We start from the raw sequence: 23,093 nt of genomic DNA on the forward strand, positions 1-23,093 counted from the left end.
GTTTTATTTTTGGTTGCTATTTCTTCTGCTGGCAGAGTGTCTGAGCTTTCAGCATTACAATGTGATTCTCCTTACCTTATTTTTCATTCCGATAAGGTAGTGTTACGTACCAAACCTGGTTTTCTTCCTAAGGTTGTTTCCAACAAAAATATTAATCAGGAAATTATTGTTCCTTCATTGTGTCCTAATCCTTCATCTAAGAAGGAGTGTCTGTTACATAACTTGGACGTGGTCCGTGCCCTGAAGTTTTACTTGCAGGCGACTAAAGAATTTCGTCAATCATCTTCATTATTTGTTATTTTTTCTGGAAAACGTAGGGGCCAGAAAGCTATGGCTACCTCTCTTTCTTTCTTTCATGTAATTAGCAAGAGTCCATGAGCTAGTGACGTATGGGATATACATTCCTACCAGGAGGGGCAAAGTTTCCCAAACCTCAGAATGCCTATAAATACACCCCTCACCACACCCACAATTCAGTTTTACAAACTTTGCCTCCGATGGAGGTGGTGAAGTAAGTTTGTGCTAGATTCTACGTTGATATGCGCTCCGCAGCAAGTTGGAGCCCGGTTTTCCTCTCAGCGTGCAGTGAATGTCAGAGGGATGTGAGGAGAGTATTGCCTATTTGAATGCAGTGATCTCCTTCTACGGGGTCTATTTCATAGGTTCTCTGTTATCGGTCGTAGAGATTCATCTCTTACCTCCCTTTTCAGATCAACGATATACTCTTATATATACCATTACCTCTGCTGATTCTCGTTTCAGTACTGGTTTGGCTTTCTACAACATGTAGATGAGTGTCCTGGGGTAAGTAAATCTTATTTTCTGTGACACTCTAAGCTATGGTTGGGCACTTTGTTTATAAAGTTCTAAATATATGTATTCAAACATTTATTTGCCTTGACTCAGAATGTTCAACATTCCTTATTTTTCAGACAGTCAGTTTCATATTTGGGATAATGCACTTGAATTAATCATTTTTTTCTTACCTTCAAAAATTTGACTCTTTTTTTCCCTGTGGGCTGTTAGGCTCGCGGGGGCTGAAAATGCTTCATTTTATTGCGTCATTCTTGGCGCTGACTTTTTTGGCGCAAAAAAATATTTTCCGTTTCCGGCGTCATACGTGTCGCCGGAAGTTGTGTCATTTTTTGACGTTATTTTGCGCCAAAAATGTCGGCGTTCCGGATGTGGCGTCATTTTTGGCGCCAAAAGCATTTAGGCGCCAAATAATGTGGGCGTCTGATTTGGCGCTAAAAAATATGGGCGTCTCTTTTGTCTCCACATTATTTCAGTTTCATTTTTTCTTTTTTTCATTGCTTCTGGTTGCTAGATGCTTGTTCTTTGGCATTTTTTCCCATTCCTGAAACTGTCATTTAAGGAATTTGATCAATTTTGCTTTATATGTTGTTTTTTCTCTTACATATTGCAAGATGTCTCACGTTGCATCTGAGCCAGAAGATACTACAGGGAAATCGCTGTCTAGTGCTGGATCTACCAAAGCTAAGTGTATCTGCTGTAAACTTTTGGTAGCTATTCCTCCTGCTGTTGTTTGTATTAATTGTCATGACAAACTTGTTAATGCAGATAATATTTCCTTTAGTAAAGTACCATTGCCTGTTGCAGTTCCTTCAACATCTAAGGTGCAGAATGTTCCTGATAACATAAGAGATTTTGTTTCTGAATCCATCAAGAAGGCTATGTCTGTTATTTCTCCTTCTAGTAAACGTAAAAAATCTTTTAAAACTTCTCTCCCTACAGATGAATTTTTAAATGAACATCATCATTCTGATTCTGATGACTCTTCTGGTTCAGAGGATTCTGTCTCAGAGATTGATGCTGATAAATCTTCATATTTATTTAAAATGGAATTTATTCGTTCTTTACTTAAAGAAGTACTAATTGCTTTAGAAATAGAGGATTCTGGTCCTCTTGATACTAATTCTAAACGTTTAGATAAGGTATTTAAATCTCCTGTGGTTATTCCAGAAGTTTTTCCTGTTCCTAATGCTATTTCTGCAGTAATTTCCAAAGAATGGGATAAATTGGGTAATTCATTTACTCCTTCTAAACGTTTTAAGCAATTATATCCTGTGCCGTCTGACAGATTAGAATTTTGGGACAAAATCCCTAAAGTTGATGGGGCTATTTCTACCCTTGCTAAACGTACTACTATTCCTACGTCAGATGGTACTTCGTTTAAGGATCCTTTAGATAGGAAAATTGAATCCTTTCTAAGAAAAGCTTATCTGTGTTCAGGTAATCTTCTTAGACCTGCTATATCATTGGCTGATGTTGCTGCAGCTTCAACTTTTTGGTTGGAAACTTTAGCGCAACAAGTAACAGATCATGATTCTCATGATATTATTATTCTTCTTCAGCATGCTAATAATTTTATCTGTGATGCCATTTTTGATATTATCAGAGTTGATGTCAGGTTTATGTCTCTAGCTATTTTAGCTAGAAGAGCTTTATGGCTTAAGACTTGGAATGCTGATATGGCTTCTAAATCAACTCTACTTTCCATTTCTTTCCAGGGTAACAAATTATTTGGTTCTCGGTTGAATTCTATTATCTCAACTGTTACTGGTGGGAAAGGAACTTTTTTACCACAGGATAAAAAATCTAAGGGTAAAAACAGGGCTAATAATCGTTTTCGTTCCTTTCGTTTCAACAAAGAACAAAAGCCTAATCCTTCATCCTCAGGAGCAGTTTCAGTTTGGAAACCATCTCCGGTCTGGAATAAATCCAAGCCTGCTAGAAAGGCAAAGCCTGCTTCTAAGTCCACATGAAGGTGCGGCCCTCATTCTAGCTCAGCTGGTAGGGGGCAGGTTACGTTTTTTCAAAGAAATTTGGATCAATTCTGTTCACAATCTTTGGATTCAGAACATTGTTTCAGAAGGGTACAGAATTTTTTTCAAGATGAGACCTCCTGCAAAGAGATTTTTTCTTTCCCAGTAAATCCAGTGAAAGCTCAAGCATTTCTGAATTGTGTTTCAGATCTAGAGTTGGCTGGAGTAATTATGCCAGTTCCAGTTCCGGAACAGGGGATGGGGTTTTATTCAAATCTCTTCATTGTACCAAAGAAGGAGAATTCCTTCAGACCAGTTCTGGATCTAAAAATATTGAATCGTTATGTAAGGATACCAACGTTCAAGATGGTAACTGTAAGGACTATCTTGCCTTTTGTTCAGCAAGGGCATTATATGTCCACAATAGATTTACAGGATGCTTATCTGCTTATTCCGATTCATCCAGATCATTATCAGTTCCTGAGATTCTCTTTTCTGGACAAGCATTACCAGTTTGTGGCTCTGCCGTTTGGCCTAGCTACAGCTCCAAGAATTTTTACAAAGGTTCTCGGTGCCCTTCTGTCTGTAATCAGAGAACAGGGTATTGTGGTATTTCTTTATTTGGACGATATCTTGGTACTTGCTCAGTCTTTACATTTAGCAGAATCTCATACGAATCGACTTGTGTTGTTTCTTCAAGATCATGGTTGGAGGATCAATTTACTAAAAAGTTCATTGATTCCGCAGACAAGGGTAACTTTTCTCGTTTTCCAGATAGATTCAGTGTCCATGACTCTGTCTTTAACAGACAAGAGACGTCTAAAATTGATTTCAGCTTGTCGAAACCTTCAGTTACAATCATTCCCCTCGGTAGCCTTATGCATGGAAATTCTAGGTCTTATGACTGCTGCATCGGACGCGATCCCCTTTGCTCGTTTTCACATGCGACCTCTTCAGCTCTGTATGCTGAATCAATGGTGCAAGGATTACACAAAGATATCTCAATTAATATCTTTAAAACCGATTGTTCGACACTCTCTAACGTGGTGGACAGATCACCATCGTTTAATTCAGGGGGCTTCTTTTGTGCTTCCGACCTGGACTGTAATTTCAACAGATGCAAGTCTCACAGGTTGGGGAGCTGTGTGGGGATCTCTGACGGCACAAGGAGTTTGGGAATCTCAGGAGGTGAGATTACCGATCAATATTTTGGAACTCCGTGCAATTTTCAGAGCTCTTCAGTTTTGGCCTCTTCTGAAGAGAGAATCGTTCATTTGTTTTCAGACAGACAATGTCACAACTGTGGCATACATCAATCATCAAGGAGGGACTCACAGTCCTCTGGCTATGAAAGAAGTATCTCGAATTTTGGTTTGGGCGGAATCCAGCTCCTGTCTAATCTCTGCGGTTCATATCCCAGGTATAGACAATTGGGAAGCGGATTATCTCAGTCGCCAAACGTTGCATCCGGGCGAATGGTCTCTTCACCCAGAGGTATTTCTTCAGATTGTTCAAATGTGGGAACTTCCAGAAATAGATCTGATGGCGTCTCATCTAAACAAGAAACTTCCCAGGTATCTGTCCAGATCCCGGGATCCTCAGGCGGAGGCAGTGGATGCATTATCACTTCCTTGGAAGTATCATCCTGCTTATATCTTTCCGCCTCTAGTTCTTCTTCCAAGAGTAATCTCCAAGATTCTGAAGGAATGCTCGTTTGTTCTGCTGGTAGCTCCGGCATGGCCTCACAGGTTTTGGTATGCGGATCTTGTCCGGATGGCCTCTTGCCAACCGTGGACTCTTCCGTTAAGACCAGACCTTCTGTCACAAGGTCCTTTTTTCCATCAGGATCTGAAATCCTTAAATTTAAAGGTATGGAGATTGAACGCTTGATTCTTGGTCAAAGAGGTTTCTCTGACTCTGTGATTAATACTATGTTACAGGCTCGTAAATCTGTATCTAGAGAGAGATATTATAGAGTCTGGAAGACTTATATTTCTTGGTGTCTTTCTCATCATTTTTCTTGGCATTCTTTTAGAATACCGAGAATTTTACAGTTTCTTCAGGATGGTTTAGATAAGGGTTTGTCCGCAAGTTCCTTGAAAGGTCAAATCTCTGCTCTTTCTGTTCTTTTTCACAGAAAGATTGCTATTCTTCCTGATATTCATTGTTTTGTACAAGCTTTGGTTCGTATAAAATCTGTCATTAAGTCAATTTCTCCTCCTTGGAGTTTGAATTTGGTTCTGGGAGCTCTTCAAGCTCCTCCGTTTGAACCTATGCATTCATTGGACATTAAATTACTTTCTTGGAAAGTTTTGTTCCTTTTGGCCATCTCTTCTGCCAGAAGAGTTTCTGAATTATCTGCTCTTTCTTGTGAGTCTCCTTTTCTGATTTTTCATCAGGATAAGGCGGTGTTGCGAACTTCTTTTGAATTTTTACCTAAAGTTGTGAATTCCAACAACATTAGTAGAGAAATTGTGGTTCCTTCATTATGTCCTAATCCTAAGAATTCTAAGGAGAAATCGTTGCATTCTTTGGATGTTGTTAGAGCTTTGAAATATTATGTTGAAGCTACTAAGTCTTTCCGAAAGACTTCTAGTCTATTTGTTATTTTTTCCGGTGCTAGAAAAGGCCAGAAAGCTTCTGCCATTTCTTTGGCATCTTGGTTGAAATCTTTAATTCATCTTGCCTATGTTGAGTCGGGTAAAACTCTGCCTCAGAGGATTACAGCTCATTCTACTGGGCGTTTAGAAATGAAGCTTCGGTTGATCAGATTTGCAAAGCAGCAACTTGGTCCTCTTTGCATACTTTTACTAAATTCTACCATTTTGATGTATTTTCTTCTGAAGCAGTTTTTGGTAGAAAAGTACTTCAGGCAGCGGTTTCAGTTTGAATCTTCTGCTTATGTTTTTCATTAAACTTTATTTTGGGTGTGGATTATTTTCAGCAGGAATTGGCTGTCTTTATTTTATCCCTCCCTCTCTAGTGACTCTTGTGTGGAAAGATCCACATCTTGGGTAATCATTATCCCATACGTCACTAGCTCATGGACTCTTGCTAATTACATGAAAGAAAACATAATTTATGTAAGAACTTACCTGATAAATTCATTTCTTTCATATTAGCAAGAGTCCATGAGGCCCGCCCTTTTTTTGTGGTGGTTATGATTTTGTATAAAGCACAATTATTCCAATTCCTTATTTTATATGCTTTCGCACTTTTTTATCACCCCACTTCTTGGCTATTCGTTAAACTGAATTGTGGGTGTGGTGAGGGGTGTATTTATAGGCATTTTGAGGTTTGGGAAACTTTGCCTCTCCTGGTAGGAATGTATATCCCATACGTCACTAGCTCATGGACTCTTGCTAATATGAAAGAAATGAATTTATCAGGTAAGTTCTTACATAAATTATGTTTCTCTTGTAGTGTATCCAGTCCACGGCCCGCCCTGTCCTTTTTAAGGCAGGTCTAAATTTTAATTAAACTACAGTCACCACTGCACCCTATGGTTTCTCCTTTCTCTGTTTGTTTTCGGTCGAATGACTGGATATGACAGTTAGGGGAGGAGCTATATAGCAGCTCTGCTGTGGGTGATCCTCTTGCAACTTCCTGTTGGGAAGGAGAATATCCCACAAGTAATGGATGATCCGTGGACTGGATACACTACAAGAGAAATAAATTTATCAGGTAAGCATAAATTATGTTTTTTCTAAAGCAGTTTCCGCTTCTTGGATTTTGAGGAATGAGAATTATATTGAAAACATTTGCAAAGCAGCAGCATACTTTCCCTAAATTCTACCACTTTGATCTGTTTGGTAGGAAAGTCCTTCATGTAGAAGTGTCTGGTAATTAGTTGCCTGCCTTTAAAAAAATAGTTTTTCAAACTTTGTCCTTCCGTACCTTTCTACTTCACCTTTCTTGGCTACATGTCAGACTAGAATACCAGAGAGGTGTTAGGAATTAAGTGCTCTAAGATTTTTGGGAATCTTTGCCTCCTCCTAGTGGAGTAACGGCTCATGGACTATCACCACCACAAAATTAAATAATTAATCAAGCATAAATTCTTCTTTCTTTTTTTTTTACTGCGTAATGCTGGAGCTTTTTGAGAAATGTAGATAAAACCTTTTAAAAAAGTTTTTTCCTCTCTTTCAGGGTGCAATATGCTATTAAACCCTAAAGGCCATATATTCTATTTTATTATGAAAAATAAATAGCAGGTTGTTTAGCTGATTAGAGTTCTTCTAGCAGGTGTGGTCTTTACACACCATTCTTACTATAGCTACAGATATTTGTTTGTATTGTGTTATTTAGTTAAAGCTAAAGCATACTTAAAGAGCCATAATACCCAAATGTTTAAACACTTGAAAGTGATGCAGCATAGCTGTAAAAAGCTGACTAGAAAATATCTCCTGAACATCTCTATGTAAAAAAGAAAGATATTTTACCTCAAAAGTTCCTCAGTAGCCACCTCCCATTGTAAAGGATTTCTAAGCAGCATTTTAGTGTGTCTGTCCTAGGACAGCTTAGGGGATGAGCCTCGTGAACTCTCATATTATTTCACCAAAAGGTAAAGGAAGCTTACTATGAAATCTCATGAGAGTTAAGTTAAATCTCATGAGATCACAGTAAGAGTTCATAACCTCAGCACTGCTGATGCTGATTGGCTGCTGTTCATTTCTTATTTTTTTATTTTTTTTACCTGCAGTTGGGAGCAGATGAGCTGAGGAGATTGTGAGGTAAAATATCTTCCTTTTTTTACATAGAGATGCTCAGGTGATATTTTCCTGTCAGCTTTTTACAGTTATACTGCATCAGTTTCAAGTGATTTAGCATATGATTATTATGTCCCTTTAATGAAAGTAGTGCAAAATACTTGATTGCAGCAAATATTGACAGTTCTAGCTGGGACATTGAGTAATCTGACTATGTATAATATTAAAAAGGGATTAAGTATCACATCTATACAAAATATTAACATAATAAAATTATAGACAATTTTTTCAAAATTATATTGAAAACAGACAGATGTGCCGGCACTAAATAAATAAATTAATAAAATAACACAAGATAAAACACTAGTAAAAAGTGTGAGATACACCTTAAAAGCTAACAAAAGAGGCTAGTAATGCTAACAATAATTGCCAATATAGATCAGTAGAAATTATGGGATGTAGACAATAATCCCAAAATCTTAGGTGAGTGAGCATACAAGCTAATGTATGAATGAAGAGAAACTATAATTCCTTTTGGGAGTGGTGGAGCAATAGAAAGATAAATCAATCCTCAATAAGAGGTAAGGTAAGAGAGATCTAAAGGTAACACTGCTATTTGCAGCTGACTATGAGACTGATTCCTTCTGTTTGCAGTGTATCCGTTGCGGTTTATCAATCAGGTGTGTGAACAAAACTCCTCTTTGTTTACATCTAAGTATATGTGAGGATAGACTTCTCTTTACTGGTTAGCCAGACGTTGGACTTTACCTCTTATAGAGGATTATTTTGGGATTATTGTCTATATCTCATTATTTCTACTGGTCTACATTAGCAATTATTGTTAGCATTACTAGCCTCTTTTGTTAGCTTTTAAGGTGTATCTCACACTTTTTGCTAGTGTTTTATCTTGTGTTATTTTATTGATTTATTTAATTATTTAGTGCCGGCACATAACTGTCTGTTTTCAATATAATTTTGAATAAATTGTTTATAATTTTACTAGTAACATTGTGTTAATATTTTGTATAGAGATGATACTTAATACTTTGTTAATATTATACTTAGTCAGATTGCTCCTCTTTTCGGAGCGCTAACCCATCCCCCCTTTTTCCCCTATTTGCATTTTATCACACATTTTTGAGAGATTAGTGTGGTTTTTTTTGGGGGGTCAAGCTTTTTTCTGACTCTGAGAGTAGTTTTCACACTCCTTAGTACCATTTCTTCTGGGACATTGAGTTTCACATGCTAGAAAATATTAGCTGCTTCTCCCTCTAGATTGACTTGCTGTTTGGACAGGGCCTTGATTTAATTAATTAGGAAGGAAAAGCATGTTTCTTTATAGAATTTTATAGAAATAGAAATTCAAGTTCTTGCTCCTTTCAGTAGTGTTTTCATTATCAGTAATTGAGATATTGTATATTTAGACACATTTCGACTATCAAAATTTGTATGTTTTAAACAGAAGTGAGAAGCTGTGGTACATTGCCAGGGAGATGAACTCCGTGAGAGTTTAATTTTTATTTTAAGACTCGGCCCTTTTCACTTATGACGTCAGGCTGGTTCTCGTTGCTTGTCTTTGGGTGGGGGGGGGGGGGGGGGGGGCATCAAGGGGTTTGTTTAGTCCTCTTGGTCCTGTTCCTGTTTTGTGGGGTCTGGAAGGATCCTGCTATGAAGCACTCCAAAGGTCTTTGACCTCGGAACTAGTTCTCTCCATTTCCATTTGGGCTGGAGTTTTAGATGTCTCCTTAACGTGAAGTACCATGTTTTTTTTTTTTTTTGTTTTTTTTTTATCCCTACTATGGTATGCTTTTATTGATTTACTCTTTTTGAGATTCTTGACCTCGGTACCTCTTCATAAGGAGTGAGGTGTCTTAGACTTTCTTCTTTCCCTTGCGGAGGCTGGTTGGTCATTGGTTTTGGAGGATCGGGCACTTTTGTCCGCCTTTCTTGTCTGCTCCCATGTTTTTAGGGATTATAGAGAATGCGTTGATCTCTTGGGTAGTCCTGGAGCTTCCCTTTCTTTCATCATATCAGTTGATATGTTGGTTTTGGGATCTCAATGTTTGTCATCCTGTTGTCCCTTGGTCCTGGGGGGTTACCGGGAGGTGGACCCAGATGGATTGTTTTTTGGTTTGCAGCCTCTGTTTAGTGTGCTTTTTATTGGCAGCTTCTTAGCTGTCAGTCTGGAGAGTATTGTCCCTTGAATTTTGGAAAAGTATCTTTTCTGTCTCTGGGATGCTTAGTGCACGTCCAGTGCCCTATGGCCTTTTGATGGGCTGTGCTGGCATCTTCTAGGGTTCTCCGTATGAGGTATTCCTATGGTTCCTCAGGTGTTCCTAGTCTGTGACGGCTCAGTTTTCCGGGTTCCCAGTTGTTTGGTCTTGGCTAGGATATCTCGCTGGACCTTCTAGTTGGATCCTGAGTGATTCAGCCCTTAAGGTGAGTCCTCCGCTTGCTTCTTCGGGCGGAGACTTGAGAAGGGCTTGATGGCTTGTTAGCTGCCTAGCAAGCGGGAGATTGATCTCTTATTCTGCCGCTCCTCTTTATAGGTGGGCTCGCTGGCTGGCTGTTTGGCTCCTGTACCGGCTGTTACAGCCGCAGGGTGCCCTTTCAGACGGTTCTGTTTCGCCGTCTGTTCGATGACATATGCTCTGTACCTGTGGGTGGGTGAGCAGGTGTCTCTTCATTTCACTCCCCTTAGGGGGAGCGGGTTATACCATGGTCTCCGTCTAATGCTCGACCTTGTGGTACAGTCATTTTGAGGCAGATTATGGTATTGTGTTCTCACTGTTGTGTCAGTGTGTGGTCTCCCTTTGGGAGTTCACCTTCCTGTAGTCTGGGTTCTGGAACCCGAGATAGTACTATGTTCTGTTCCGGCTTGGTGGTTTAGCTTGCCAAGCTTGTTATATATGGTCAGGGTTTGCCTACCTTTTTTGTTACCGTTTATTCCTCTTTTGAGTTCTGGGTAATACAGGGATTTATTTCCTTATCTTCGGACATGCCAGGCGTTTTTGGTGCTGGGCCTTTGTTTCGAGGAATTAGTCCATGTAACCTAATGGTGGATTTTTGGGGCTTTGCAACTTGAGTTGTTGGTTCATATCCAGCTGTGGGCTTGTTTTACTTTTTTCAGCCTGAGGCCTATGGATCAGTTGAGTTTTTGGCTGTTCTTCTCCCGATCTTGTGATCTCTCTAGAAGTGGAGATAAGAGGAGTTTTTATTCAGCATGTTCTTTCTGCTTCCCTATTTTTGTAAGAGAGTGAGTTCCTGCACTTCCGGAGGGTTCCCTCTGTGGGAGTCTCCTGGTGCAGTTTCTAACTTGATAGTCTAGTGTTCGTGACTGATGTCTACTAGTCTTGTGTGGCAGAGTGGGAGCCGGGAGCTCCATCTGGAGCACGGTAAGTGCTTATGCTGCTAATTGGCAGTTTTGGGGAATATCTGCTTATTCCGTGATAGCTCTTTCATGAGGGCAGACTGCACTCTTTGTGAGTTATGGGTTCTGCTCCGTCTTCAGGGTTGTCTTCGGATCGAATCTTGGTCCTTTGGACTTTCTCCAGATTGGGGTGGGGTTTTTCCCCCCTATCTTAATTCTGATAGGTTGTTGGAGTTTATCTCTCTTCATTTTTGCACTCGATTTTGCTTGGGTGCCTTTTTGTTTTTTACCCTAGTTGCTGAGATTTTAGATCCCTTGTTGAATATTTCTTTTTACTTTACCCTTCTGGCAATATGTGCAATCGGTACGCCTTGGAGCTGGCGGGACTTTTCTCTTCGGGGGCTTTGTGCTTGATGGAATATAGTACCTTTGAGCGGTCTCTATCTGGGCTTGCTGGATTTAACTGTTGGGCAGTTACTTAGTCGTTTCAGTCCTTTTTGTTCTGCTCGGTACAGCAGTTGTCGTTTTGGTTGCGGTAATTTCAGGCTGTTTTGCGCTTCGAATGGGCCACCTTGTCTACCCGCCCTTTTTTGCATTCAGTGTCCTCTATAGCTTGGGTATTGCTTTCCCAAAAGTAATGAATGCATCTGTGGACTCTCACCGTTTAAGAAGAAAAACTTAAATTATGCTTACCTGATAATTTTCTTTTCTTCTGACAGGGAGAGTCCACAGCTCCCCGCTAACGTTTTTTTATGGGGGGGCGGCCATGTTTAGTTTATTCTTCTGGCACCTTTTTTTCAACTGATATTTCTCCTACTGTTCCTTCTTCCCTTGGCAGAATGACTGCGGGATGAAGGAAGAGTGGGGGAGATATTGAAGCCTTTGGCTGGGGTGTCATTGCCGCCTCCTGGTGGCCAGGTTCTGAATCCCCAAAAGTAATGAATGCAGCTGTGGACTCTCCCCGTCAGAAGAAAATTACCTGGTAAGCATAATTTAAGTTTTTTTGAGGTCTCCCCTTGCATCTGCCTGTTCTATTAACATCTGGGAAAGCAGGCTATTGTAAAAACTTTTTAATTTACTTCTGTTATCTAATTTGCTTTTTTCTTTTGGCATTTTTTTGTTGAAGAATAAAACTAGGTAGGCTCAAAAGAGCTCAGGAGTGTGCACGTATCTTTAGTACTCTAAGGCAGCAGTTTTTTGCAACATTGTATAACAAAGCTACAAATAATGTTGCAAAAATAAATTGGAAAATTGTTTAAAATTGCATGTCCTATCTGAATCATGAAAGTTTAATTTTGACTTTACTGTCCCTTTTAATTTTGCTAAACATCCTATCTTTTTCCATAATCTAGAGATAAAAGTCCTCTCTATGGAAGATTGGGTTAATTTTGTTACTCTGCTATTGCCCTTAGAAAAATACTATTATCTTTTGTTACAGACTTGACAACTCCTTTGCAATAATATTTCCCTGGGATGAATATGTAGAGTATAAATAAATGTTTGTGTATTTTCTATATTAATCTACCTTTGAGTGTAACTGGATTTATTTATTTTTTGTTATTTTACTATCTTTGTCAAATATTAAACTGCTGAATAAAGTTTGTTGGGGAAAAAAAAGGAATCCCAATATATCTTAATGATATTATGATCTAAAGACCGCTGCTCCATAACTTGTCCGCTGCCTCTGAGGCTGTGGTCTTCAATCTGCCCGATCCTATACAATCGAGCTGATTGACACCCCCTGCTAGTGACCGATTGGCCACGAATCTGCAGGGGGCGGCATTGCGCAAGCAGTTCTGGTGAACTGCTTGTGCAATGATAAATGCAGACAGCGTATGCTGTCGGCATTCAGCGATGTCTGTCAGACATGATACGCTACAGCGTATCATGTCTGACAGACAGTTGGTAAATCTACCCCTAAAACTTTACATTAACACAACTGTTTGTCCAATTTTTAAGAAGCAGAAAACAGTTTCATAATTAAGCAAAACAAAACCACAAACTGTTTTAAAAAAAGAGGTAGAAATAGAAAGAAATAGACTATAACTGTTAATAACATTCTGTTATTCACTCTTTCAGAAACTTTGCATTCAAATGCAAAAATGTCCACATGCAGGAGCATGTGGACATTTTTGCATTTCAATGCTGGCTGAGGCTGGCTCTCTCTATTTGTAAGTCATTTTGCCTGCAGCAGAGAAGAGGCTCTCAGATGGTGTTGAGGTGTCTGAGATACATAAATAGGGTTTTGCCAATTTCACCAAAGTGGGATATTTATCTTTGTTAGCTTCACAAATGCAACGTGTTTTCCACCTTGGCAAGAGGCCTCTCAACAAAGTAAGCCTGGACTTCATTCTAACATAAAAAATATCTTGAATATCTATATGCAATGGTAAATAACCAGCTATAAGATAAGGTTAGGGAAAAATATCTAGTCCGCTCTAAAAATAACAGATATATACTTATATTGGCTAAATCTGGTACATATCACAATTTATTAAAAATATTAAAAAAAAAAACAATAAAAAAAAGTAAAAAGCACTAAGGACTTTATATCAATAACAAGCCAAAGCCTTACACATTTATCTATACAGTACATATAATCGGCAATACCAAGCGATTTGCTAATAATTGTGCAAACAGATAATAGTTCACATCAATTCAAATAATTCCCATTAATCTAGTGCTAGGTGTAAATAACAAGCTTTGCACTATATCATGCAAAGCGTAGTCCCAAATCGCCTGATTTAATATAAACAATCCAAATGATGACTCCTAATATTTCTGGGTTGCACATAAGCCAGGAGTAGTTAACTTATACTGTCCTGAAGAAGTGAAAAGTAAATGTCTGTAGATGTCCTTTAGGCTAAGTGCATAACCATAAAACCCAATACCATGTGCAGGAGCTCGTTGGAGTGCAGCATCTGGCATCGTGTTCAGACCAACTAATTGCAAACCAATTTATAGATTATGAGATTCGTTGACAACTATTTCCATCTTAATGGGAGGAGAGTCCACTGCTTCATTCATTACCTGTGGGAATTAAGAACCTGGCCACCAGGAGGAGGCAAAGACACCCCAGCCAAAGGCTTAAATACCTTCCCCACTCCCCTCATCCCCCAGTCATTCTTTGCCTTTCGTCACAGGAGGTTGGCAGAGAAGTGTCGGAAGATCGGAGTAGTCTTACGGAGTGTAGTACTCTTCGAAATGGGACTGGAGTTTTAAGTAGTCCTGTCAGCCTGTCATTGAGAGCATAGGTGAATGTTAGAGTCCGGAGATGCAGTCTATCTGCAAACCCATTTCGACTCAGTTTAACAGCTCTATAAGCAATCAGCGTTGATGAGTTTCGTTGCCTGCTTTTCTTTTCTCAAGTCCATGTCAGGAGCAATGCTACTAACCTGTCACACTTGAAGGGCCGTGTTCCTGTTCCACGGCGTTGATTCTGGTAAGATTGTTTCATTTATATATATATTTAATTACGCATGAAGACAGGGTCACAGTGTGTCTCCTTTTATCTTTATAGAATCTAGGGTAATACCCTCGGAAGAGGGCTATTGAACAGGGGGGAGTTTATAGCATATATTGTTTGTGTTTTTACTGCATTTGTGTGAGATGAGGCTCTGTCATTGTGGAACACAGTTCATAGCGAGGGGTTGAGGCGGGCCTTTATGGCATGTTTTTCTATCAAGTGCAGGGGCGGTCCTGCATGACACTCCATGTGACCGGGTGTGGCGTCTGCAACTTCCTCTTGCTCGTCCTATGTTCGGAGGAGACGAAAGCTGTTCTTGTAGACCGGGTTCTTGTAGACCCTGGCCATTGGGATATAAAGGTGCCATTTATTTTTTGATCAGGTGGTCCGCAATAAAGGCGCAAGTTATGGAGGACTCTGGTATGTTAGAGCATACTCCCTCTTTATCTAAACCCATTAACTGTGTATATTGTGAGGAGGTTCCAGTCAAGCCGCCTACACAACTCTGTTCCACATTCTTTGACAATATTGCTATTTCCAAAAAGAATAAGATATTTAGTACGACTGAGCCGTCCACCTCTGAGAGTTCACCATCCCGCGAGGTGCGTTCCCTGCAGTCATCTCTGATTACACAAGCAGCTTCCTAGGGCATTAATAATCTTCTTGTGGGAGGCGCCCTTTGGCCTCCAGACTTCGCTATCAATTACAGATGGCGGTTTCTGCTGCTATTAATGCGATGCCTCGTCCTACTAAGCACAAGCGGAAGGTATGGCACAGCTATCCTTCCTAGGGGTCGTCGACTCCATTGGATGTCCCTGACAGATTATCCGCTAAGGAAGACAACTCCGACTTATCGGAGGATGTCGCTTCTGGGTCGGAATCAACTACTTCTAGGTCTCCGTCTTCGGAGGAGCCAATTTTAAATTTAAGATGGAGCTTTTGCGCTTTCTGCTGAAAGAGGTGCTTGCTACGTTCGAGGTTCCAGAACCGAAACTACCAGTGGAACCTTCGATCCCTTAACTGGATAGGGTTTATGAGGACAGGGTAGTGCCCCAGGCCTTCCCGGTTCCAGTCAAAATGGCTAACATTATTAAGAATGAATGGGAGAAACTTGGTTCGCCCTTTTCCCCCTCTTCTTCTTTTAAAAAGCTTTTCCCTGTCCCAGACGTGCAGCTTGAACTGTGGGGAACCGTCCCTAAGGTGGATGGTGCTGTCTCCACGCTTGCTAAGAGAACGACTATTCCGCTAGAGGATAGCTCCTTTTTTAAGGACCCATGGATAAAAAGAAGGGGTCCATGTTGCGGAAGAGGTTCCAACTTACGGGGTTTGTTTTTCAACCAGCGGCAACGGTCGCTGCGGTGGCTGGTGCGGTTACCTACTGGTGTGATGCTCTATCAGCAATGGTCAAGGTGGAGACTCCTCTCGATGAGATTTTAGAACAAATCAAGGACTTAAGAGTGGCTCATTCGTTCATTTGTGATGCTAACATGCAGATTATTCCCCTAAATACTAAAACATCAGGGTTTTCTGTTTTAGCCCGCATGGCTCTGTGGCTTAAGTCGTGGTCTGCTGACATGACTTCTAAGTCTCCTTTGCTTTCCCTCCCTTTCAAGGGGAAAGTTTTGTTTGGCCCGGGCCTGGATTCTATTATATCTACAGTCACGGGTGGCAAGGGTGCCTTCTTGCCTCAGGATAAGAAGGGTAAGCCTAAGGTTTCAACCTTTAGTCCCTTTCGTGCAGACAAGGCTCAGCTCCAGCAGCCAGCCAAAAAGGCAGAGCAGTCCAAGGGATCTTGGAAGCCAGCTAACTCTTGGAGTCCAAGCAGAACAAGAAGCCCGGCGGCATGAAGGGGCGGGCCTCGGTTCCTCCTCAGACCATGTAGGGGACAGACTATCTCTTTTTGCGGAGGCTTGGAGAAGAGACTTTGGGTTCTGGAGGTAGTTTCCCAGGGCTAAAGGATAGGTTTCAAACTCCTGTCAAACATATCTTCAATACCAGAAAAGAGACACCTTCCTAGGGTGTGTGAGGGATCTCTCATCTCTCGGGGTAATTGTCCCAGTCCCTCCTGCAGAAAGAGGTCTGGGGTATTATTCAAACCTTTTCGTGGTGCCAAAGAAGGAGGGCACGTTCCGTCCAATTCTGGACCTAAAGGCCCTAAACAAATTTTTGTCAGTCCCATCATTCAAGATGGAGACGATCAGGTCAATTTTGCCCCTTGTTCAAAAAGGACAATTCATGACGACTATAGACACAAAGGACGCTTACCTTCATGGTCCAATCCACAAGGATCACTTCAGGTTTTAAGTTGTCTCTTATGGAGGGTAGTACTCTTCGACATGGGACAGGAGTTTTAAGTAATCCTGTCAGTCTCTCAGTGAGGGCTTGGATGAAAGTTATAGAGTCCGGAGATGCAGGAAGAGTCTTTCTGCAAAACCATTCCAACTCATGTTAACAGCTCCTCAAGCAATCAGCATTGTCTAACTTCGCTCCGCTGCCTGCTTTCTTCTCTCAAGTCTATGGCGGAGGCGATGAAGGGCCATGTTCCTGTTCCACGGCGTAGATTACGGTAAGATTGTTTCATTTTCTTTCTTCGTGAATGTACTGTACTAATGTTTTTCAGAGAGGCTACCACCTTGTGGGACTAACTTAACATAAGGGTCTCAGTGAGTTTCATTTTAGAATCTTGGAATCAAGGGTTAATATCTCCTGAGATATGGTGTGGAACATAAAGGCCTTTGGAAGTGACGCGACCTTATGGCTGGGCGCGCTTTTTTGGACTATACGGTTTACCTTCTGACTGGGCGTGATTACATTCCATCCTCCATTTCCGCATTCCTGACCATGTGGTGACGGAGAAATTCAAGTTCGCAGGGATCTGGTCATTGGAGGTGGTGAGTGCCTCAGCCATCGTGGGTGTCAGGTGTCGTTTTGTTTTGTCTTAAAATAGTCCATATTGGCATATTCTCTATCCTGTTATGGAGGATTCTGATGATGACTGTTCAAATTTCAGACTCCGTTATGGAGGATTCTGATACTGTGAGACTATTCTAATTTCAGATTCTTCGTCCGGGGAAGAATCTGGATTGGCCTCGTTGACACATGTCAATCAGTTATGTTCGGTGTGCCGTATTAGATCACCTGGTTCCTCGGGCTCAGGGAATCAAGGGTCAGCTGAGCCATCCGCCTCTTGGGGTCCTGTCCTCCAAGAGGTGAGTTCCCTACCGCTCCATACTTCTACACATGCGGGTAACCCATATTATGATTATTCCTCCATGCAGGCTTGTTCTGCCTTACTCAGACATGTTTTTCAGTTATTAAATGATCCTATCCTTCTCGGATACAGGAATTTTCAGTCTGCATTGAATGGTGCACCTCATTAGATATGTGGGGATGATGTAATCTCATGACTGTTCTTTTTGAGCTCTTTCCAATTTTTTTGTAAGATTAGGGCTCCGTTTGGCTGGTCCTGCGGTAGGCCTGTTTTCTTATTGGGTTAGGACCCGGGTTGCAGGCTGGTCCTGTTCGGTTCTGTCTTGTAGTTTCCGCTGCGTCACTCTCTCTTGCGTTTGGTATTGTCGGACCCTAGAGTTCCTCCTCCACGTGGTGGAGAGTTGGAGGGCTTAGCGCCTTCTTACCGCCGAGTGAGCGGTTTTGCCTTTTTCTTTTAAAGCTCGGGGATTGTCCTTTTGGACTTGGTCCTCAGCAGCTAGTAGTTAAAAGGTAGTTCAGCTGCCTTACAGTGGATGGTTTGCAGAATGTAACCAGCTGCAGCTATTGCATGGGTACTGTCTAGCTGTTTTTCTGAGACTTTTTGGTCTTCCTCTGTGGTCTCCATGTTAGGTCTCCTTTTAGGAGCCTGGGAGATGTTTGTTCCCTATTAGGGACACTGGGCGTGGTCTCCTTGGGCTTGCTTGGGGTTCCTCCCAGGACTGGGGATGGTTCACGCCCCTTTCTCCCTGTGATCATCCGCTTGTACGGAGGTGATATGGAGACCAGCCTTTGCTCGAGTGGTTTTGACCTCAAGGTGTCCCCGTGCCTTATTATCCTGAGGCTGTTGGTGCGTCTAGAAGCTCTAGCGTCGTCGTACGACTTTTATCCCCTTAGCTCCTTTGGAGAGTGGGACTTTGGCAAGGGGTGGTCTCTTCATTTGGTCGAGAATTGCGAGTTTTTCTCGTTATCCGGGTTGATCTGGATATTGCATTAAGTATCCCCTGTGGTCTGGGTTGTTTTTCAGATGGGGTGTTAAGTTTGTGGGAATTGTTTGTTAAAACAATTGGGGGTTCGGACCTGTAATCCCTGGGGCTTCCGGTTGCTGAGTTTCACTCAACATTTTCCCTTGTGGATCCCACTGTGGGGTGTTACCGGACCTTTAGGCTCCAGGATTGGTTCAGGGTTCCCCAGTTCCTGGAAATTTGGGCTATGTCCTTTTACTCGGATTACTTGACCTGGTCTTGGTTGGCCAGGTTTTCTGAGTGCTGTTGCTCATTGGGCTTGTTGTGCACCTTAGGCGGTTTCCCTTGGTCAGCTTGCTGTAGTATACATTGAATTATCTTCTCTGCAGGTGAATGGACTTGCATTGTCATTGCTGCCACTATTGCACATTGGTTGCGTGTTAGCAGGCTAGTTTTTAGGGGAATCACTTTCAACAGAGCTTCTAAGTTGGGGATTGATCTCTCCTTTAGCCTGTGGCTTGTGGAAGGTGCTGCCTTTTGGCCCTTTCCCCTTCTTGGGTGAGAGCTTAGTCTCATTTTTATGGAGATGTGGTCCTTTTCTTAGGGCTTCTCCTGGACCAGGAGATGGGACCTGTGAGTTTCCCTAGCTGAGATGGATATTCTCTCTGGGTTGTTACGTTCCATTTGGAGTCTTGCTGGCTCTGTGTCAAGACTAAGTTGGACCTTTTTGCTAGATCCTTTGGGTCTACGGTCCTGTGCTCTGTTGGATTGGCTGTGGCCATTATTCTGCTCATTTTTTAGCTGGTTTTGGGCTTCTTCTGTTCCCCTGTTTCAGACCTGCCGTTGCTGGGGCTGGCCCAGCTGGGAGTGGATTCTGAGAGACGTCATCTACAGGACCTAGGTGAGCATAGTAGCAATTGCTAGCTCCCTAAGCTTACAAGCAGAGGGTCTAGGATTGCTCCACCTCGGGTTCTGGGTATCACTTCTCTTTCTTGGGGGACCTTGTGGAAGTTATGATTCCCCCTTTTTTGGCAGTCCTGTGGGTAGGTCTGGCGACTTGGATTGCCTATAGTGTGCCCTCTGTCTGGGAGTTGTCTTTTGCAATCTGTTCTTTTGCTGGCCGCTTTTGCTCTTAGCAAGTTTTCTTCTGTGTCATCCTGAGGGTGGCGGCGTGTTCTTGACTCTGGGTTTTTCGTCTGGGTCTGTTACACTTTTTTTTGTAGCGGAATACTTTAGTGTTCCAAGTTCGGACGATGTGAGGACTCCGTCTTCTGTTGTCTTTTGGTGCTTTTCAGTCTGCATTGAATGGTGCACCTCATTAGATATGTGGGGATGATGTAATCTCATGACTGTTCTTTTTGAGCTCTTTCCAATTTTTTTGTAAGATTAGGGCTCCGTTTGGCTGGTCCTGCGGTAGGCCTGTTTTCTTATTGGGCGTTAACCTACGGGTTGCCTTATATTTCTTTTTATCCGATTAGGATGTCTTTTAATTTGTTTATTATTTCCTTTGGGAATTTTAAACTGGGATCGATACTATGTTGCTTCTATGGAAGTGTTTTTGGGGACATGTTAGTCCTTTGTTTGTCTGTTTTCCTTTCTTCCCCTCTGAGGGAGGATTTCTGCAGCTCGACGGTTAGGACCCGGGTTGCAGGCTGGTCCTGTTTGGTTCTGTCTTGTAGTTTCCGCTGCGTCACTCTCTCTTGCGTTTGGTATTGTCGGACCCTAGAGTTCCTCCTCCACGTGGTGGAGAGTTGGAGGGCTTAGCGCCTTCTTACCGCCGAGTGAGCGGTTTTGCCTTTTTCTTTTAAAGCTCGGGGATTGTCCTTTTGGACTTGGTCCTCAGCAGCTAGTAGTTAAAAGGTAGTTCAGCTGCCTTACAGTGGATGGTTTGCAGAATGTAACCAGCTGCAGCTATTGCATGGGTACTGTCTAGCTGTTTTTCTGAGACTTTTTGGTCTTCCTCTGTGGTCTCCATGTTAGGTCTCCTTTTAGGAGCCTGGGAGATGTTTGTTCCCTATTAGGGACACTGGGCGTGGTGTCCATGGGCTTGCTTGGGGTTCCTCCCAGGACTGGGGATGGTTCACGCCCCTTTCTCCCTGTGATCATCCGCTTGTACGGAGGTGATATGGAGACCAGCCTTTGCTCGAGTGGTTTTGACCTCAAGGTGTCCCCGTGCCTTATTATCCTGAGGCTGTTGGTGCGTCTAGAAGCTCTAGCATCGTCGTACGACTTTTATCCCCTTAGCTCCTTTGGAGAGTGGGACTTTGGCAAGGGGTGGTCTCTTCATTTGGTCGAGAATTGCGAGTTTTTCTCGTTATCTGGGTTGATCTGGATATTGCATTAAGTATCCCCTGTGGTCTGGGTTGTTTTTCAGATGGGGTGTTAAGTTTGTGGGAATTGTTTGTTAAAACAATTGGGGGTTCGGACCTGTAATCCCTGGGGCTTCCGGTTGCTGAGTTTCACTCAACATTTTCCCTTGTGGATCCCACTGTGGGGTGTTACCGGACCTTTAGGCTCCAGGATTGGTTCAGGGTTCCCCAGTTCCTGGAAATTTGGGCTATGTCCTTTTACTCGGATTACTTGACCTGGTCTTGGTTGGCCAGGTTTTCTGAGTGCCGTTGCTCATTGGGCTTGTTGTGCACCTTAGGCGGTTTCCCTTGGTCAGCTTGCTGTAGTATACATTGAATTATCTGCTCTGCAGGTGAATGGACTTGCATTGTCATTGCTGCCACTATTGCATATTGGTTGCATGTTAGCAGGCTAGTTTTTAGGGGAATCACTTTCAACAGAGCTTCTAAGTTGGGGATTGATCTCTCCTTTAGCCTGTGGCTTGTGGAAGGTGCTGCCTTTTGGCCCTTTCCCCTTCTTGGGTGAGAGCTTAGTCTCCTTTTTATGGAGATGTGGTCCTTTTCTTAGGGCTTCTCCTGGACCAGGAGATGGGACCTGTGAGTTTCCCTAGCTGAGAGGGATATTCTCTCTGGGTTGTTACGTTCCATTTGGAGTCTTGCTGGCTCTGTGTCAAGACTAAGTTGGGCCTTTTTGCTAGATCCTTTGGGTCTACGGTCCTGTGCTCTGTTGGATTGGCTGTGGCCATTCTTCTGCTCATTTTTGAGCTGGTTTTGGGCTTCTTCTGTTCCCCTGTTTCAGACCTGCCGTTGCTGGGGCTGGCCCAGCTGGGAGTGGATTCTGAGAGACGTCATCTACAGGACCTAGGTGAGCATAGGTCCTGTATAGGGACAATTGCTAGCTCCCTAAGCTTACAAGCAGAGGGTCTAGGATTGCTCCACCTCGGGTTCTGGGTGTCACTTCTCTTTCTTGGGGGACCTTGTGGAAGTTATGATTCCCCCTTTTTTTGGCAGTCCTGTGGGTAGGTCTGGCGACTTGGATTGCCTATAGTGTGCCCTCTGTCTGGGAGTTGTCTTTTGCAATCTGTTCTTTTGCTGGCCGCTTTTGCTCTTAGCAAGTTTTCTTCTGTGTCATCCTGAGGGTGGCGGCGTGTTCTTGACTCAGGGTTTTTCGTCTGGGTCTGTTACGCTTTTTTTTGTAGCGGAATACTTTAGTGTTCCAAGTTCGGACGATGTGAGGACTCAGTCTTCTGTTGTCTTTTGGTGCTTTTGCACGACGTTTGAGAGAAAAATTTTCTGTTCCTATGCCCGGTCCTATACCTCTGGTTTTTCCTGGTCTAGGCGTAGTCTGCCCTTGTCTGTCATGACCCATTTGGGCCCTTGTGAGCTGGGTTCGCTCTGGGGGGTTTTCCTTTATGGATTTGTGACCTTTGGGTTTTTCCTTCGGTTCTTCTGGCCCTATCCCTTTGGGAGTTTAGGCTGATGTTACCTTCTTTAGTGAGTGGTGAGGGACCGACTGTTAGACGACGGTGTCTCCTGGAGACCTGTTGGCTCAGTTGAGTCCGATTTTGCGGTCTCTAGCTAGGCTCTGGACTATCTGCGGTCATTGTCCTTGGAGCTTTTTCCTTTTTTAAAGTTTTCTCAGCTTCTGACGAATCTGGGGTTCTTTGTGGGCAGTGGCTTCAGGCTTGGTGTCCTCAGAATGGGACGCCTTTTGTACCCTCCCGTCTTGGCATTCAGTGTCCTCTATAGCTTAGGTATTGTTTTCCCAAAAGTAATGAATGCTGCTGTGGACTCTTTCCATTTAAGAAGTAAAACATAAATTATGCTTACCTGATAATTTTCTTTTCTTCTGATGGAAAGAGTCCACAGCTTCCCACCCGTAATTTTGTATATGGGACATCCTTATTTTATTCTTCTGGCACCTTTCACCCTGATATTTCTTCTACTGTTCCTTGTTCCTCTGCAGAATGACTGGAGGATGAGGGGAGTGGGAGAAAAGTATTTAAGCTTTTGGCTGGGGTGTCTTTGCCGCCTCCTGGTGGCCAGGTTCTTATTTCCCAAAAGTAATGAATGCAGCTGTGGACTCTTTCTATCAGAAGAAAAGAAAATGATCAGGTAAGCATAATTTATGTTTTTTGTTTGGTTTACTACTTCAGTCAGATCAGTAGCTGAAATGTAAGCACTTTATTGACATTTTCTTTATCTAATCTTTTTTTTTATTCATTCTTCCTTTGGGATAAGG

The 23,093-nt window shown here is 42.4% G+C and overlaps 1 protein-coding gene across 1 annotated transcript in view; it reads left to right on the plus strand.

The window, feature by feature from the left end:
• The window catches only part of SEC62 (SEC62 homolog, preprotein translocation factor), a 172,745-nt gene that overhangs the window by 128,104 nt on the left and 21,548 nt on the right, over nucleotides 1–23,093 (plus strand). The window lies entirely within an intron of this gene.

Source organism: Bombina bombina, chromosome 4, assembly GCF_027579735.1.
Source record: "Bombina bombina isolate aBomBom1 chromosome 4, aBomBom1.pri, whole genome shotgun sequence".
In the NCBI taxonomy this organism is placed as follows: domain Eukaryota; kingdom Metazoa; phylum Chordata; class Amphibia; order Anura; family Bombinatoridae; genus Bombina; species Bombina bombina.